This window comes from Chiloscyllium plagiosum, unplaced genomic scaffold, assembly GCF_037043375.1.
Source record: "Chiloscyllium plagiosum isolate Xiang-an unplaced genomic scaffold, Cpla_swu_hap1 HiC_scaffold_9, whole genome shotgun sequence".
Classification (NCBI taxonomy): domain Eukaryota; kingdom Metazoa; phylum Chordata; class Chondrichthyes; order Orectolobiformes; family Hemiscylliidae; genus Chiloscyllium; species Chiloscyllium plagiosum.
The window spans coordinates 7662581-7678412 of NW_028270147.1; positions in this window are offsets into that span (position 1 = coordinate 7662581).

The window sequence follows — 15832 nt, forward strand, 5'->3', positions numbered from 1 at the left end:
ATCAGAGAGTTAGAAGGGCGTGGAATGCCTCGCCTGTAACAGTAGTAGACTCGCCAACTTTAAGGGCATTTAAATGGTCATTGGGTAAATGTATGGATGATAATGGAATGGTGTAGGAAAGATGGACTTCAGATTGGTTTCACAGGTCGGCACAATATCGAGGGTTGAAAGGACTGTACTGTGCTGTAATGATCTATGTTCTATATTCTCCTAAGTCTATTGACCTCACTATTTTGAGAGGGAAACACGTTTTAAACATTCTATAAAATAACCTTTGTGACCATGTGACCATTTTCAGTTCCTAATCAACAATATGAGGATCTGATTTGCAGATATGACCCAGAGTGGAAAAAAACAATGTAGCATCACAATATGTTAGATATCTGGTCTGTTGTAGAGTTATTCATAGAGATTGACTGCTATGCCATTATTCTCATATCAGGGCAACCTCCAAGATAGACTCATACAACATGGAACAGACCCATCGGTCCAACTCCTCCATGCTGACCAGACATCCCATTTGCCAGCATTTGGCACAAATCCCTTTAAACCCTTCCTATTCATATACACATCCAGATGCCTTTTAGATATTGTAATTGTACCAGCCTCCACCACTTCCCTTGACAGTTCATCCCATACACGCACCACCTTCTGCATGAAAACTCCCCAGGGTGCTACCATTACCTCTCAGGTCCTTGTCAAATACTTCCTCTCTCATGTTAAACAAATGCCCTTTCGTTTTGGACACCCCACCCCAGGGAAAAGACTTTGACTATTCACTTAATCCATGAACTTCATGATTTTATAAACCTCTATAAGGTCACCCCTCAGCCTCCGATGCTCCAGGGAAAACAGCCCTGGCCTATTCAGCCTCTCCCTATAGCTCAAACCCTCCAGTCCTAGCAACATCCTTGTAAATCTTTTCTGCACCCTCTGAAGTTTAACAATATCCTTCCTAAAGAATGGAGACCAGAATTGGACATAGTACAGTCAGTTTAGAAACAGCGCTTAAAGTGTTGGTGATGTAATTGCATTACAGGCAACACACGTTTTAAAAGTTGTGCTGTAGAAATAGCGTCCCCAATATGTCAATCACATTACAGCGAATTCATGTTGACAAAACATGTGTTATAACAGAACAATCTGTATTCTAAATGTGGCCTCACCAATGTCTTGTATAGCTGCAACTTGGCGTCCCAATTCCTGTAGGTAAAAACAATGACTGCAGATGCTGGAAACCAGATTCTGGATCAGTGGTGCTGGAAGAGCACAGCAATTCAGGCAGCATCCTGAACTCAATGTTCTGACCGATGAATGCAAATTTGCCAAACGCCTCCTTCACCATCCTGTCTACACGTGACACCACTTTCAAGAAACTATACACCTTGGTGTCTTTGTTCAGCAACACTCCCCAGGGTGCTACCATTAACTATAGAAGTTCTATCTTAAGATGATGAAAAAAGAATGAGACAGACTTGAGGATTTTTGTCTCAAAATTCCTACATTGAGCCTGATGGTTAGGAGTTAAAGTTGTTTTAACGAGAAATTGAATTGTCCCTGCCTCCCTCAGTAATTAATTTTATTTCATTCATTCACAGGGTTTGGGAACAGTTAACTCAGCAAATATTTATTGCCCATCTCTGATTGCCTTTTGAGCCGCTGTCTTCTGCTTGCTATGGGGCTGAGCCACAATGCCCGCAGGAACAGCAATATACTTCCAAGTCAGGATTGTGAGGGGTTTGGGGGGGGATCTTGCAGCTGATGCCAATCCCATTTGTCTGCTGCCCGTGTCAATCTTGTTGGAAGTGCTCGTGGGTTTGGAAGGTGCTATTTAAGGCGACTTGATGATTGGTTTGGAGATGATGGTGTTGGACTGGGGTGGACAAAGTTAAAAATCACACAACATCAGGTTTTGGAGTTTAATGCGGACAAGTGTGAGGTGATTCACTTTGGATGGAGTAACCGGAATGCAAAGTACTGGGCTAATGGTAAGATTCTTGGTAGTGTAGATGAGCAAAGAGATCTCGGTGTCCAGGTACACAGATCCTTGAAAGTTGCCACCCAAGTTGACAGGGTTGTTAAGAACTGGAAATGTGTTGATCTCCAGCATCTGCAGACCTCACTTTCTCCTCAAGGGTTGTTCAGAAGGCATACAGTGTTTTAGCTTTCATTAATAGAGGGATCGAGTTCCGGAACCATGAGGTTATGCTACAGCTGTACAAAACTCTGGTACGGCCACACTTGGAGTATTGTGTACAGTTCTGGTCTCCGCATTATAAGAAGAATGTGGAAGCTTTAGAAATGGTGCAGAGGAGATTTACTAGGATGTTGCCTGGCATGGAGGGAAGGTCTTACGAAGAAAGGCTGAAGGACTTCAGGCTGTTTTTGTTAGAGAGAAGAAGGTTGAGAGGTGAATTAATAGGGACATATAAGATAATCAGAGGGTTAGATAGGGTGGACAGTGAGAGCCTTTTTCCAAGTATGGTGATGGCGAGCACGAGGGGGTATAGCTTTAAATTGAAGGGTGATAGATATAGGACAGATGTCAGAGGTAGTTTCTTTACTCAGAGAGTAGTAAGGGTATGGAATGCTTTGCCTGCAACAGTAGTAGACTCGCCAAGTTTAAGTGCATTTAAGTCGTCATTGGACAGGCATATGGACGTACATGGAATAGTGTAGGTTAGATGAGCTTCAAATTGGTATGACAGGTCGGTGCAACATCGAGGGTCGAAGGGCCTGTACTGCGCTGTAATGTTCTATAATCTATTATTATAGTCCAACAGGTTTAATTGGAAGCACTAGCTTTCAGGAATTGGTAGCATTGAGATATGTTAATTCTGGGATTGGAATTCCACCGGGGATTTGCACATTGGAGAATGAAACAGATATCTTTCTGCTTTATGTTAAAAGATGAATTTCATCCTTACATTGCTGTTATGTCAGAGTGGTTATTTTCTGTGTCTCTGGGTGTGGCCAGGGCCTCGCGTGAGGTGTCTATAATTTACTGCTGTCTACTCACTCCCAAAGTCACTCACAAACCGAAGTTGAAGGACAGGTTATTTTGAGCAGTGAAGTTCTTGGTGTACAGCTGTGGATTCATCGAACTAGAACCCTGGTAAGTTGCTATGCAAAATTACTTATGGTAATTTACACTGATTCCCAAGGTAATGAAAGAGTGAAGAAAGTCAAGGTGAAGGGAGATATTTTCTCTCTCCTGTTTTGACCTTTCTTCTCTGCAAAACTGAAACACAGAATTATTACGGAGCAGAAAGAGACCATTTGGCCCAACATGTCTTCAAAGGAGCATTTCACCCAGTGCTGTTCTCCCACCTTCTCCGTACATTCCTGCTTTTGTAACTAGCCATCTCATTCCCTGTCAGAATCTTCATTGAACCTGCCTTCACCATACTCTCATTTTCCAAGAGTGGAAAATAGTTTCTCCTGATTTACAGCGTCCAAACTCCTCATGATTTAAGGAGGAGACGGATTTTTAATTAGTAATGGGTTGAATGATAATGGAGACCAGGCAGGAAATTGGAACTGAGCCTGAGGTGATATCAACCATGATGGTATTAAATAGTAGAGAAGGTTTGAGAACTCAGTTGACTACTCCTGCTCCTGTTTCATGGGTTCTTGCATCCTCTGGGCCTTCCCTTTTGTCAGGGAGCCATACCCAGCCATCCCCAGTAACTGAAGCTACTGAAGTGAAGAGTGCTCATTGGCCAACCCATTCTGATAGCTCCATGTGATTTTGAGACTCATTGGCCTTCATCAGGGATAGCTGCAACTCTCTGAGATCCGTATGCCCCAATGCCTCTTGCAGATCCCCAATTTTCAAACGCCATCACTGATGGCCATGCTTTTTATTCACCTATGAGCCTCAAACTCCAGAATTATTCTCCTAAATCTCTCTCATAGAGTAATAGAGCCATACAGCACGGTAATATGCTCTCGTCCATTCCGACTAAATTTCCTAAACTGTGCTAGTCCCATTTGCCAGCATTTGGCCCATATCCCTCTGAACCTTTCCTATCCATGTGCCTATCCAGATGTGTTTTAAATCTTGTAATTGTACCAGCTGCTACCACTTCCTCTGGCAGCTCATTCCATACACACACCACCCTCTGTGTGAAAACGTTGCGCCTTAGGTCCGAATTAAAGTCTGTCTCTTTGACCAAACCTTTGGTCAACCTTCTGTAATGATCACTTGCGTGTCTCATGTTTAATTTTGCTTGATAATGCTCCCGGGAAGGGCAGTGGGACATTTTTTCATTGTGCTAAAGGTACTATGTAAATGCAGTAGCATAGGCGTGGTGTAAATCTGTTTAAAAAAGTGTGGGTTGATCTAGATTTAGAGGGATTGTCACTGAGATTGGAATAGACAGGACTGTGTAGGCAGTGACTGGTTCTGATTTGAGAGTTAGATCTCTCCTTTTATACATTCAGTGAGTTCTGTGGCAGTGATGGATGTGAGGTGTCAGTCGTGTGGAGCTGAATTTTTCTTCCATTTTGCAAACCAACATTGCCATCAATCACTCAGGGTCCGTGAGGTTGTTGTCCATAGATCCCTTTAGACCAGTCAGTTGGGGTGTTTTAGCCCCCACCTCAGAACATCTTACCACAAGAATAATCCCTGCCATGTCAATGTAATACTGTCTTTATCTCAGACCTGGCGTCTCAATGTAATGCTCCTTCCAATCCCATGCCAATCGATGTTGAACCATAGGCCACTCTGCGGATTTTACCTCCGCGGTGGATCTCCGATTTCTGAAGCTAATTTCTCTTTGAAATGTTCCTCAGGGAAGAGACTTTCACCTCTCTGTCGTGGCCACTGCTCAGGGGGAAGGGTATCTCTCAAAATAAAACTGTTTTAGAGTTTGGTGCATTTTACTGAGACAGTTCCCACACCATTCCACTCTTGTGCAACACTCAGGATAACAGAATTAGAGTCATAGAGACATGCAGCATAGAAACAGGCCCTTTGGCCCACTACGTCCATGCTGACCAATCAACACCAAACTACACTAATCCCATTTACCAGCACATGGTCCATAGCCTACTATGGCCTGGCAGTTCAAGTGCTGTGCCCTGACTTTTTAATTGCTCAGTTGTTGCATTGCAGAAGGAGGACATTCAGCCCATTATGCCTGCATCGGTTCTATCTGCTAGTGTCAATCTCCACCCTTTTCCCCATCTCCCCACACACCATTTTTATTCAAATAACCATCCAATGCCTCTCTTGAATGCTTCAATTGAACCTGCCTCCAGCACATTTCCAGGTAGCGTAAAATCACACAACACCAGGTTATAGTCCAACATTTTAATTTGGAAACACTAGCTTTCGAGGAGCTGCTTTTTCCTCAGCTGGTTGTGGCCACCTGATGTAGGAGCAGCGTTCTGAAAGCTAGTGCTTCCAAATAAACCTGTTGGACTATAACCTGGTGTTGTGTGATTTTTAACTTTGTCCACCCCAGTCCAACACTGGCACCTCCAAGTCATGTGTAAAGTAGATTGCTTTCTCACATCACTCCAGCTTCCTTTATGCATCTGTACTCTCTTGACATTTTTTTCCCTTGCTTAAAAGATCAGACAGAGAAACAAAGAGATTGAGAGACTATCCCCTTGAAGGATCCAAAGACGCGGCTGTGATGATCAAAGGCAGCTAGGTGTATCTGCAAGACGACATTGAAACAGTACTCAGAATCTGACACATTCTCACAGTCAGGTGAAACTCCTCTCTTTGTGTTTTACTGAAACCTTTACTTTCACCGGTTTAGCAATCTTTGTTAAAATAACAGATGTAGCAACTTCATCCTGATGTGTTATTGGCTTTGATGGTAATGTCATATGTCACAACTTCAATCCACCAATCTCCCGGTCAGTTATCCCTGCAGGTGAATTTGTACTTTACCCAGTATTTACAGGATGGAAATAGGACACTCCATCTGTATTGGGATTTGTGCTCTACAGAAGCCTCCTCCTACTGCCTTCTATTCCTTTCCCCCTCCTACTCGCCCTAGCTAACCATTTAACACCCCAATGCCTTTTCACCACAGCTGCACATTGTGCCAGTGAGTTCCACATTCCCCACTCTCTTTGAAGAAGAAGATCCTCTTGAAATTGTCCACTGGATTAATTAGGAGCCAGTTTATTATCTAGGAGCTCCACAACTGGAAAAATCATCCCTTTCAAACCCTTTCATAAATTTCAAAGACCTCTGTCAGATCACTTCTCTGTCTGTTCTGGTGTAAAGAAGGCTAGTTCAATCTTTCTGGATGGTTGTACTCATTTCTGATAGCATCCTTGTGAACCCAACTCTTTTGCATCTTTCTGCCATTCAGTAGGATCGTGGCTGACCCAAAGTTCCTCACATCCACTTTCCTGCCCTTTCCCCATTACCCTTGTTCCCCAGATTGATCAAGAATCTCTCTACCTCCACCTTAAATATACACAAGGTCTCTGCCCCCACAGCTCTCTGTGGCAAGGAATTACAAATATTCACAGCCCTCTGAGGGAAGAAATTTCTCCTTATCTCAGTCTTATATTGGTGCCCCTTTCTTCTGAGACTGTGCCCTCTGGTCCCAGACTTTTCTAGGAGGAGAAACACCCTCTCAGCATTGACCCTGTCAAGCCCATTCAGAATCCGATATGTTCAATGACATCACCTCTCATTCTTCTCGGCTCCAATGAGTAGAGTCGCAGCTTGTTTAACCTTTGCTCACAATGCAACCCCTTCATCCCAGGGATCATCCTAGTGAACCTTCTCTGACCTGTCTCCAGTAAAATGACATCTTTCCTTAAATAAGGGACCAGAACTGTTCACAGTGCTCCAGATGTGGTCTCCCCAGAATCTTGTACAGTTGCAATAAAACCTCCCTACTCTTATACTCCAACCCATTTGAAATAAGGCCCCACATTCCACTACCCTTCCTGATCACTTGCTGCTCCTGTGTGTGAGCTTTTTATGTTTAATGCACAAATTCCTCTCTGTAATGCAACTTTCTGCAGTTTCTCTCTATTTAAATGATATTCTGTTGTCCCTTCCAAAATGAACAACTTCACATTTTCCTATATTATACTCTGCCAACTTTTTGCCCACTTACTTAACCCATCAATATCTCGGTTTGTTTTGTCTGTAAACACTGCTTTGTTTTAAATTATTCATTCACGGGATGTGGGCTTCACTGGTTGGGCCAGCAGCTATTGCCCAGAGGGCAGTTAAGAGTCAACCACATTGCTGTGGGTCTGGACTCACATGACTAGGCCCAGGGCATCAATGTGGACTTCAACAGTTTCCTCATTTCCCCTTCCCCCACCTCACCCTAGTTCCAAACTTCCAGCTCAGCACTGTCCCCATGACTTGTCCGGACTTGTCCTACCTGCCTAGCTCCTTTTCCACCTATCCACTCCACCCTCTCCTCCCTGACCTATCACCTCCATCCCCTCCCCCACTCACCTATTGTACTCTATGCTACTTTCTCCCCACCCCCACCCTCCTCTAGCTTATCTCTCCACGCTTTAGGCTCTCTGCCTTTATTCCTGTTGAAGGGTTTTTGCCCGAAACATTGATTTCGCTGCTCCTTGGATGCTGCCGGAACTGCTGTGCTCTTCTAGCACCACTCATCCAAGACTGCAGATGTCCTTTCCTAGAAAGCAGAAGTGAGCCCAATGGGATTTTACAACAAGTGACAATATTTTCATGGTCATCATTAATCTTTTAATTCCAGATTTTTATTGAATTCAAATTCTACCATGACAGGATTTGATTTTTGTGTGCCCAGGATATTATCTGAGCCTCTGGAGTAACAGTCTATCATTAGGGTGGCACGGTGGCTCAGTGGTTAACACTGCTGCCTCACAGCACCATGGTCCCAGGTTCGATTCCAGACTCGGGGGACTGTCTGTGTGGAGTTTGCACGTTCTCCCTGTGTCTGTGTGGGTTTGCTCCTCCCACAGTCCAAAGATGTGCAGGCCCGGTGAATTGGCTATGCTAAATTGCCCATAGGCGCATTAGTCAGAGGAAATGGGTCTGGGCGGGTTACTCTTCGGAAGGTCGATGTGGACTGCTTGGGCCGAAGGGCCTGTTTCCATACTGTAGCTAATCTAATCATAACACATGAGGCCATTGTCTCCACTTGCTTGCTGACTATCATTCCTGCCAATCTATCTGCCCAGTTCAGTTTAGCTAACTCTATCCCCATTTCATTGTATTTCCCTTTATTTAAGTTAAACACGGTTATTTCCCACCCTAATTTCGAACTCTCAAATTGCATATTAAATTTTATTTTGTTATGCGTACCACTTCCTTGGGATTCTTTTACTCAGTGGTTATTTATTAAACCTGCCTCATTACCCATTACCAGATCATCTCTGACATCATTTCATCTTTCATTAACAGTGCTACTCCACCACCTTTTCCAACCGTTCTGTCTCTCTGAAAGTTCAGGTATTGCTGAATATTAAATTCTCAGTTTTTATCTCCTGGTTGTTTTTTATTCATTTTGTGGGATGTGGGGTGTCACTGACTGGGCTCAGCATTTATTTCCCGTTCCTAGTTGCCCTTTGATGAGCTGCCTTCCTGAACTGCTGCAGTCCACCTGCTATGGGTTGACCCACAACGTTATTAGGGAGGGAATTCTAAGATTTAGCCCCAGCGACAGTGAAGGAACGGCGATGTAATTCCAAGGCAGGTTACCGAGTGGCTTGGAGGGAAACTTGCAGGTGGTGGTGTTCCCATGTATCTGCTGCCCTTGTCAAGATGGAAGTGGTCGTGTGTTTGAAGGGTACTGTTTGAGGATCTTCAGTGAACTTCTGCAGGGCATTTTGTAGAGAGCACATACTGCTGCTATTGAGCATTGGTGGTGAAGTGAGTGGATGTTTATGGATGTGGTGCCAATCAAGTGGGCTGCTTTGTCCTGGATGGTGTCAAGCTTTGTGAGTGTTGTTGGACCTGCACCTGTCCAGTAACCATGTTTCTGTAATGGTACCTTTAACTGCACCAACAATTCATCTACCTCATTCCGAATGCTTCGTGCATTAAGATTCAAGGCCTTTACAGTTTTTCTGTCATTTAGTTTCCCCACACTCTTCCAATTCCTTGGTACAATATGACATTTGCATATTCTATCTCTTCTTGTCATTTGGTGGGAAGGACCAGCCCCATCACTAACCTGAAATTCGACCTTCTCCTTTACTTTTGATTTTATAATTTTCTATGCAACTGAACTTACCTCCCTGCTATTTAGTTCAAAGCCTGATTGAGCCTTTCTTCATGATGTGATCACTTGCCAGTTGCAGTCTGTCAATTCAGGGGTAATGTCAGAAATCACATGACACTGGGTTATAGCCCAACAGGTTTATTTGAAACCACAAGCTTTTGGAACACTGCTCCTTCATCAGGTGAAGTTCTAATAAACCTGTTGGGCTATAACCTAGTGTCATGTGACTTCTGACTTTTTCCACCCCAGTCCAACACCGGCACCTCCACACCAGTTGAGTTAACGTCAGTATCTGCGTGGCATGGGATCTGCTGATTTTGCCATCAATCTCTGTCTGACGTTTGAAAAGCAATCAGGTCATTTCGAAAACAGTAATTCTGCAATTTTATAATTCATACAGAAACAGCCAGACGCTGAATGCAGACTAGTTGTGAATGGCAATGATGGTGTTCACATCAGCAGCAGCCCGGATGCTGTGTGATGGCACAGAACATAAACTAATGCCCATGGGTCCTATACCCATGCACCCAGCCAGAACTGCCTCATTTTGAGAGGAGAGAAGAGAGAGATAAACTGAGAGAACTGTTGAGAGAGATGAAGGAGTGAGTAAACAAACAAGGGGTGTGGTGGCTTAGTGGTTAGCACTGCTGCCTCACAGCGCCAGGTATCCATGTTTGATTCTACCAGCGGGCAATTGTGTGGAGTTTGCACATTCTCCCCGTGTCTGCTTGGGTTTCCTCCCACAGTCCAAAAATGTAAAGGTTATGTTAATTGGCCATGGGAAATTTCCCATTGCGTCCAGGGATGAGTGGGTTCCATGGATTAGCCATGGGAAATGCAGGGTTATGGGGATAAGATTAGGGGTTGATGGGCTGCTGTTCGGAAGATCAGTGCAGACGTGATGGGCTGAATGGCTTGCTTCCACAAGGTAGGAATTCTAAGTGTCTGAAGTTTCAATGACTGGAAAGTTTGAGTTAGCATAGAAGTCCTTGTACATACAGCTCTGAGTCGTTAGACTGGAGGTCAGATGGACAGGGAGAAAGTGAGGACTGCAGATGCTGGAGATCAGAGCTGAAAAATGTATTGCTGGAAAAGCGCAGCAGGTCAGACAGCATCCAAGGAGCAGGGCTTCTGAAGAAGGGTTTATGCTCGAAACGTCGATTTTCCTGCTCCTTGGATGCTGCCTGACCTGCTGCGCTTTTCCAGCAACACATTTTTCAGGTCAGATGGACAGCTACCACCTGATTTGCCCCTGGGCTAGAGAAATTGCATTGACCATCTTGGCTTTTTAGACTTTTCACTTGATGTTCCAGCCACTCCTGATGGCTGCTGTCTGACAATTTCACATTTTAACAGGATGTTAAGGCACTCAGGTGTGAAATTGGACTGTCCAGTAGCAGGAAGGAGGATTACAGTGAATTGGCCGCCCAATTGTAAGCTGTCGTTTTGCATAGACTCTTTACCCATTGATGTTGTTCTGACCAACCCCTGAGTGAGAGTTCCAAATTGATGATTGTTCCAGAGGATCCTACAATTCAGTGTATAAGTTCAGCCCTGATTTGCGTTACACCGTGGGCGGCACGGTGGGCGGTACGGTGGGCGGTACGGTGGCACAGTGGTTAGCACTGCTGCCTCACAGCGTCAGAGACCCGGGTTCAATTCCCGCCTCAGGCGACTGACTGTGTGGAGTTTGCACATTCTCCCCGTGTCTGCGTGGGTTTCCTCCGGGTGCTCCGGTTTCCTCCCACCACTCAAAGATGTGCAGGGTCAGGTGAATTGGCCATACTAAATTGCCTGTTGTGTTAGGTAAGGGGTAAATGTAGGGGTATGGGTGGGTTTCGCTTCGGCGGGTTGGTGTGGACTTGTTGGGCCGAAGGGCCTGTTTCCACACTAAGTAATCTAATCTAATCTACTCTAAATCTAAAGGAGATACCCCCAAATAGTCACACTGCACCCTACCCCTTCAACCTCTGATGAATTCCTGATGAAGAACTTATGCTCGAAATGTCAATACTCCTGCTCCTCGGATGCTGCCTGACCTGCTGTGTTTTTCCAGCACCACACGCTTAGACTCTGATCTCCAGCATCTGCAGTCCTCACTTTCTCCCAGAACAATGTTAATCTGACCAAGATCTTTTCCTTCTCCCAATCCAACTGCATTTATGTTTTAAAAAGGGCCAAATATGTCATGCTTTCTTGACTTAAATAGAAGACGAGTTTATTAGTTAATAAACAAAAGAAAAACTAACAATAAACTGCAACACACATATGCACAGATTAAAATGTCAATCGAGCCCATTTTTTTGTCATTTATGTAAATGATTTGGATGTGAATGTAAGAGGCACGGTTAGTAAGTTTGCAGATGACACAAAAGTTGGTAATGCAGTGGAAAGTGAAGAAAGTTACCTCAGAGTGCAATGGAACCATGATCAGGTGGGCTGATGGTTTCAGGAATGGTAGATGGAGTTTAATTTAGATAAAGGTTGCATTTTTGTAACGCAAATCAGGGCTGGACTTATACACTGAATTGTAGGATCCTGGGGAGTGTTGCTGAACAAAGAGATCTAGGGGTACAGGTTCATCGTTCCTTGAAGGTGGAGTTGCAGGTAGGGAAGAAGATGTTTGGTACATTTGCCTTTATTGATCAGTGCATTGAGTATAGGGGTTTGGATTTGGAAATGTGTTGCTGGAAAAGCGCAGCAGGTCAGGCAGCATCCAGGGAACAGGAGAATCGACGTTTCGGGCATAAGCCCTTCTTCAGGAAGTCCACACCGACCCGCCGAAGCGTAACCCACGCAGACCCATTTCATTTATCCCTTCACCTAACACTACGGGCAATTTAGCATGGTCAATTCACCTACCTGCACATTTTTGGAGGAAACCGGAGCACCCGGAGGAAACCCACGCAGACACGGGGAGAATGTACAAACTCCACACAGAGAGTCGCCTGAGGCGGGAATTGAACCCGGGTCTCGGGCGCTGTGAGGCAGCAGTGCTAACCACTGTGCAATTCTGAAGAAGGGCTTATGCCCGAAACGTCGATTCTCCTGTTCCCTGGATGCTGCCTGACCTGTTGCGCTTTTCCAGCAACACATTTCCAGCTCTGATCTCCAGCATCTGCAGACCTCACTTTCTCCTATAGGGGTTTGGATGTCATGTTGCAGCTGTACAGACAGTAGTGAGGCCACTTTTAGAATATAATGTTCAATTCTGGTCTCCCTACTATGGGAAAGATGTTGTGCAACTTAAAAGAGTTCAGAAGAGATTTACAAGGATGTTGCCAGGGTTTGAGGGTTTGAGCTATAGGGAGAGGCTGAACAGGCTGGGGCTGTTTTCCCTGGAGTGTCGGAGGCTGAGAAGTGAGCTGATAGAGGTTTAGAAAATCATGAGGGGCACGGATAGGGTGAATAGCTGAAGTCTTTTCTCCAGAGTAAGGGAGTCCAAAACTAGAGGCCATAGGTTTAAGTTTAGAGGGGAAAGATATAAAAGGGACCTGAGGAGAAATGTTTCACCCAGAGGGTGCTGTGTGAATGGAATGAGTTGCCAAAGGAAGTGGTGGAGACTGGTACAATTACAACATTTAAAAGGCATCTGGATGGGTATATGAATAGGAAGGGTTTAGAGGGATATGGGCAAAATGCTGGCAAATGGGATCAGATGAGATTGGGATATCTGGTCAGCATGGATGAGTTGGACCAAAGGGTCTGTTTCTATGCTGTACATCTCTATGACTCTATGAGTAAAAGGATAACAACTAAAAAGGCATACAAATCAGTGTCCAGCTTCCATGAAGAGTAGATGGTGGAATGCTGTTAAGTTGGAAGGTACTCTAACACTGATGTCGAGGGTGAAGTAGTCGATTTCAAAACTCTTGGCTCTGCAAGGTAGCAGAGAGGCTTGTGTGGTGTTTCCTTCTTGATGATGATTTCAATGGCTTACTTGGCCCTGGCACTCAGAGTGAGAGAGAGAGTCTTCCTTCACTTGTAGTGCAGGGGTGTCTAATAGCTGTTCTCAAATTGTAACCTTCACAGCACACAGGTTCACACTTGCACATGAATCCCGCTAACACACTGAGAGTGGGGCTGCAGGGTCTTCTAAAACCCTGCTCTTATGTATTCTTGAGAAGGAAAAGCACAAATGCATATCCACACATATGTCCACACCCAGGACTTAAAGGAAAGGAAATGGCATTCCTGCTGGGAAGGGTAATAGGTTTTGCCTTGCATCTCTTCCTTTTAGCCTTTCTGTTTGACATAATCTTGATACTCTGTTGGTGTGACATTTCTTGGGTTCAGACAGGCCCTTCCAATGAATGTCATTTTCAGGATTTACTTTATCAACTATTCTTGGAGCTATGGTCTTTCTTTAAAAACAGGCATCTTCTGAAAAGTTCAATGTGTCCATATGTAATTCAGGGCAATGATCCACTGTCATGACGATGTTGATGGGACTTCATTTCACTTTGAGCCCTTCTCCTGGTTGTGTGGTTAACATTTTCTGAAGGTGTGGCTGGTGTTTGTGTGTTTTGAGTATATCGTGTAGATAGCTGCTTTTATTCTGTTTATGAAGACTGAACTAGGTGCTATTAGTGCAATTAGAGACGCATGCTTGGGATGAATGCTTCTCTCTGTTTAGGGAATCAAATTGTAAGCAATGTTTATCAAGAGGGATATAATTGAATAGGCATGGAGAATCTTATATATTTAATTGGTAAACTCAATAGAAACATGATATGCAAAGTTAGAGAGTGAGGGAAATATTGTAACAAACAGTATGTCCAGTTTGGTGGTTGAGGTGGAAACCCTCAACTCATTTAAAAGGACCGTGGAACTGCATCTGAAGCATTAGAACCTGCAAGACTATGGCCAGGTAATGCTAAGCAGGATTAGAATGGGCAGCTAGTTTATTCAGATGGCACAGACATGATGGAATGAATGGTCTCTTGTGTGTTGTAACCCTGGATGTTTCTATGATCTTATAGCTCATACATCTGGCCCCTTAGATCCGTTTCACCATCTTGCCGTAACCTTCCCTGACATTACTTTGCCAGAGTTGGCAATTGTGAGTAATGTTGCTAAAACTATTCAGTGGGTTCCATCATGAACGCCAAGAGGCTGCAATTACCTGAACTCTGTATGAAAGTACTGGGTACGCTTTTTCTCACTTTAATTCGGAAGTAAGAATATAATTTCACAAGAATCTCTTCAGCAAACATTTATCTTGGCTGGTTTCTTGGATAACAGCATTGGGTAATTTGGGTCAAGCAAGTCCATTGAAACTTAGAAGAACAAGAAGTAACGTTTAAGATTCTGAGGGGGCTTGACAGGGTGATTGCTTTCCCTCACAGGGAAAGTCTAGATGTTTTGATTTTGTGAGAGATGGTGCTGAAGTGGCCCTTTTAATCAGCCTTTAATTGACACTGCAAAGTTAAACTGGTAAATAATACTTCCCAAAGAGCAGCTCAACGCTTGGAAAGATTGCCACAAAGATAACTGAATGAATGGACCCTGTTCAGAAGCAGAAATTGATCCGTAATCTTAAAATTTATCATCAAAATTTGAGACTGTCTTTGCCCAAAATGAATGAGGGACTAAGGACCCACTGTTGGCAAAGTTGACATCAGTGTTGATACAAATTAAATGGACCCGTAATCCGAAATGAAAACAGACATTTCTGGAAAAGCTCAGCAGGTCTGGCAGCATCTGTGCAGGGAAATCAGAGTAATGTTTCAGGTCCAGTAATCCTTCCTCAGAAGGTAACTAGGAAAATGTTGGTTTATGTGCAGAAGATAGGGTTGGCAGGAAGGTGTGGGGGGTGGAAGGAATAAATGATAAATGAGGATAGAGCTGAGAGAATCCTGGGATCAGAAACTCAACTGGACTCACCACATAATCTCAGTGGGTACTAGAGCAGGTCAGAGGCTAGGAATACTGCAGCGAGTAACTCACCTCCTGACTCCCAAAGCTTGTTCATCAGTTACAAGGCACAAGTCAGGAGTGTGATGGAATATTCCCCATTTGCCTGGATGGGTGCAGCCCCAATAACATCCAAGAAGATGGACACCATCCAGGACAAAGCAGCCTGGTCGATTGGCATCACATCCACAAGCACCACTGCCCTCCACCACTGACACTCAGTAGCAGCAGTGTGTGCCATCTACAAGATGCACTGCAGAATGATCCTCAGACTACACCTTCGAAACCCATGACCACTTCCATCTAGAAGGTCAAGGGCAGCAGATACATGGCAACACCACCCCTTCAATTTCCCCTCCAAGCCACTCAACATCCTGACTTGGAAATATATCGCCGTTCTTTCACAGTCACTGGGTCAGAATCATGGAATTCCCTCCCGAAGGGCTTTGTGGGTCAACCCTCAGCACGTGGACTGCAGCGGCTCACCCCCACCTTCTCAAAGGGGCAATTAGAGACAGGCAGTAAATGCTGGGCCCAGCCAGAGATGCCCACATCCCACAAAATGAATAAATTTTATAAAGTCTTCCATTAAACATAGAAATGAAGGACAATTTCTTCTGTCAGAGTGTTGCTAACTTTCAGAATTCTCTTCCCCAGACAACAGTGGAGCTCAGGTCATTGAAGATATTCAAGGCAGA